We start from the raw sequence: 4,467 nt of genomic DNA, 5'->3' as shown, positions 1-4,467 counted from the left end.
GGGTGTGGTGTGTGTGTGTTGTGTGTGTGTGAGTGTGTGTGGTGTGTGTGGGGGTTGGGTGGGTGTGTGTGTGTGTCTCTTTCCTGCAGTGTGTGTGTGTCTTTTCTCGTGGTTCTCTTTCTCAGTGTGTGGTGTCTCTCTCGTGGGTGTGTGTCCTCTTTCTCTCAGTGTGTGTGGTCCGCGTGGTGGGGGGGCTGTGGGGTGTGTGTCGCTTTCTCTCAGTGTGTGTTGTCCTCTCCTGTGTGTCAGGTGTGTGGGTTGTCTCTCTCTCGGTGTGTGGGTGTGTGTGTGGTTCTCCTGGTGTGGGTGGTGGTCTCTCTCTGGTGGTGTGTGTGTGGTCCTCTCTCTGTGTGTGTCTCTCTCTCTCTCTGTGTGTGTATGTGTGTGTCTCTCTCTCTATCTCTCTCTCTCTCTCTCTCTCTCGGGGTGTGTGGTCTCTCTCTCTCTCTTCTCCTCTCTCTCTGTGTTTTGTGTGGTGTGTGTGTGTTTCCCCAAATATATAGTCGAGCTTTACACCCGCCCCCCCCCCCCCCCCCCCCGACCCTTTATTTCCAACTAGGTCCTGTAGCTCCTTCTAGATTATTTCCGTTAAAGAGATGTTCCTATTCATTTCATCATATTTCTGGTGAGTGATTTTAACTGTTTATTCGTTATGTTGTGTGTGTGGGTGGTGTGTTGTTGTGTGTGTGGAGGGTTGTCCTGCTACTTGGTGCCGTAAACTTGTCCTTCGGTGTAATAAAGTTCCCGGTTATGTTTACGTGTACGGATCACCGAAGGGCCCTTGGTACGTTCCTTCATCGCTGGCACACCAGACAACCCTTCCTCTCCTCCTCCTCCCCGCCGCCCCCCGCCCCCCCACCCCCCCCCCCCGCCTCCACCCCCCCACCCCCCGCCCCCCCCCCCCCCCCCCCCCCAGGTCCCAGAGCTGGTTCTGGATAACTGCGCTGTGGTCTGGATAACTGGGTCGCTAACTGCTAACTGTCTCCTGTTCGTTCTGCTGATAACTGTCGATCCGCGAAGATGAAGATCGAAGGCATCACGAGGATTCGCCAACCTGGAGCTGAGCTGCAGCAGGTGTGTGTGATTATTGTGAGTGATTGTGTGTGTGTGTGATTGTTGTGAGTGTGTGTGTGCGTGTGTGATTGTGTGTGTTCTACAGAGATGGCAAATGTACTCACTTCCCGTACTTAAGTAGAAGTACAGATACTTGTGTTAAAACATACTAAAAGTAGAAGTACTGACTTAACTTCTTTACTCAAGTAAAAGTAACACAGTACACACTTGGAAATGTACTTAAAGTATAAAGGTATCCTTAGAATGACAACGCTCCCTGAACCAGACACACGTTACTAGAGCTGAGAAACTACAGTAAACATGGAGGAAGGCTCTTTAAATGCCACCAGCTACATGTTAACTGGATGTCTGCCAACAGGCCTGAAACATCCCATAATATGGTTATTGGGACAGAGATAATTAATGATAATTAATGAGATTCTGACTGAGCAGCAGGATACGAATTCAGATGTGATTCTGTAAGAATTCACAGATCCAGTTTCTCTTTTTTTCTTGGCTTCTTTATGCTCATTAATACCATTTTTACAAGGGAGCCCACACTTTTGAACCCACTGTAGGTTCTTTACCATTTAGAAAACCTAAACCATCTTTATAACTTGAGTGTTGGCTATATTTGGGATATTTCACTATGTTACCGTGCTGTCAACGGCCCTTAACGACAGGGGGACGGAAGCTGTAATCTACGCTCTCTTCAAAGCCGCCATGCTTACGGCTGCCTCCATCATTTAGTGTGTTTGTGTGTGTGGTGTTGTGGTGGTGTGTGTGTGTGTGTTTTAATGTTTTAAGTTGGGTTCTCTGAACTAACCCTTAAAAACACCAGATGCTTTTGGTAAACATTGCACGTCACTAATGCACACTGTTGGTAAAAAGGAACGACACTCGAGCTGAAGCGCTGAAGTAAAACGGCAAAAGTACAAAAAAAAACTGACAAAAGTGCTCAAGGGTTCGTGGGCAGTGGCGACGTACCAGCGGCTTCCAGGGTGCGATGCTTTTGAACTTGTTCCCGCTGAGGTTGAGTGCGGGAGGCCGACCAGCCTCCCGCCAGACCTCCAGACCCCCCCGAATCCTGTTGTCACTCACTTCCAACGCAGGGTGATGGGGGGGGGGGGGGGGGGGGTGGGACTACAGGGATCACTACTGGGACTAAGTACACAAACACCGTACCACACCGTACACACAACACACACACACACCTCACCCCATATGCCACACTCCACAAACAAAATTACCAACACACAAATTCACAAAATTTCCACACAGCGCACTGTCACACAAAAACAATTTCACACAATTATACTCTCACACACCATAATCTCACACAAATTACCAACCCACAAAGCTCTCACACATATACACACACCCTCCAACAATTACAGACACACCAATCTCCACAATAGATACACACAACACACACACCTCACAAAATTACCAACCACACACTTGTATCACAAAAAATTATACTAATTAATAATCTCACACCCCCCACAATCTCACAAATCACCACACCACCAATTCACACAATCAAATCTCAAATTACCACACCCACAAATCTCCACACAATAGCCACACACACACATCACACACACCACACAGCACATCAAATACCAACCCCAAACCACAATCATCCCACCACACACACAACCATCATAAGCACACACACCCAACACGTACACACAAATCACACACATCTAGCCCCACCACACCACACCCACACACACACGTACACACAATCATAGCCACACACACACACACGTAGACACAATATCACACACAAATCTGCCCACACCGTCCAACTATCACACACAATCTAGCCACACACCGTACACACAATATCACACAATCATAGCCACACACACGTACACACAATATCACCCATCATAGCACACCCACACAACACCACAATCAAGCTATCTAGCCACACCACACACACACACACACCCACACACACACCAATGTTAAGGGGAAGATTTTAAAAAAAGAGAAACTGATCGGTGAATTTCTACAGAATCAATCTGAATTCGTATCCTGCGCCAGTCAGATCTCATTAATTATCATTAATTATCTCTGTCCACATACCATATTATGGGATGTTCAGGCCTGTTGGCAGACATCCGTTAACATGTAGCTGGTGGGCATTTAAAGAGCCTTCCTCCATGTTTACTGTAGTTTTCTCAGCTAGTAGACGTGTGTCTGGTTCAGGGAGCGTTGTCATTCTAGGTACCTTTATACTTTAAGTACATTTCCATGTGTACTGTGTTACTTTTACTTGAGTAAAGAAGTTAGTCAGTACTTCTACTTTAGTATGTTTAAACACCAAGTATCTGTTTCTACTTGTCGGGAAGTGAGTACATTTTGCCATCTTGTAGAACACACACAATCACACACACGCACCACACACATCACAACAATCACACACCACACACCACACTCACAATAATCACACACCACACACCACACACACACACAATCATAGCCACACACACACACACACACACACACGGAATCCAAAGTTACGCCCTTGAGCGGACCCATTGGTGCAATACACTAAACACAACACACATCACTCAATCTCACACATACATAAGCACGCACACACACGCACACACACACACACACACCACACATCCTCACACATACAATAAACACACACACACACACACCCACCACACACGCACTAACGTTTCCGGACCCATAGGCGCAATTTTACACTAAACACACACACTCCGAGTAATAACATTTATCAGTAAACACAACACCAGTGGGTTAATCTAACAAACAACGTAATAAAGAAACTGTGAAAAGCGTCGCGAGGCGTGAGGGAGGTCTCACAGCGTAGGCAGAATAGAACCACGCTCTCTAACCTTTTTGAGTTGTCCAGTTTGGGGACGTCGGCGACGCTGGTCAGCCCACGTTGATGAGGCCAGCATCCAGGTTGGAGAACTCCTCCGTGATCCTCGATCTTCTTCCCTTCGCCGGAGCGACAGTTATCCAGAACCAGCTCTGGACCTGGGGGGGGGGGGGGGGGGGGGGTGAGGAGGAGGGGCGGAGAGGAAGAGGATTAGTCCTGGGTGCCAGCGAATGAGAACGTTAAACGGCACCTTCGGTGACCGTTACACTGTCAAAATAACCGAACCTTTTAATCATCCAGAAGGAATTTAGGCATCCAAGTAGCAGGACAACCTCACACACACACACACCAACACACACCCACACACACAACTAAGATAACATATTAAATCAACTCACCAGAAATATGAGAAATGATAGAGCAACATCTCTTAAACGAAATAATCTAGAAGGAGCTCAAGGACCTACGTGGAAATTAAAGGGTCGGGGGGGGGGGGGGGGGGGGGGGGGGGGGGGGGGTGGGGGTACACTACTTAACTATCTGGG

At 47.7% G+C, this 4,467-nt stretch overlaps 1 protein-coding gene across 1 annotated transcript in view; it reads left to right on the top strand.

Annotated features, from left to right (window-relative positions):
* The window catches only part of LOC116695360 (acidic leucine-rich nuclear phosphoprotein 32 family member B), a 26,636-nt gene that overhangs the window by 15,949 nt on the left and 6,220 nt on the right, over positions 1-4,467 (top strand). The window lies entirely within an intron of this gene.

Source organism: Etheostoma spectabile, chromosome 9 (assembly GCF_008692095.1).
Source record: "Etheostoma spectabile isolate EspeVRDwgs_2016 chromosome 9, UIUC_Espe_1.0, whole genome shotgun sequence".
Taxonomy (NCBI): domain Eukaryota; kingdom Metazoa; phylum Chordata; class Actinopteri; order Perciformes; family Percidae; genus Etheostoma; species Etheostoma spectabile.
The sequence above is the reverse complement of the archived record's forward strand: the minus strand, read 5'-3'. Positions and strand labels throughout refer to the sequence as shown.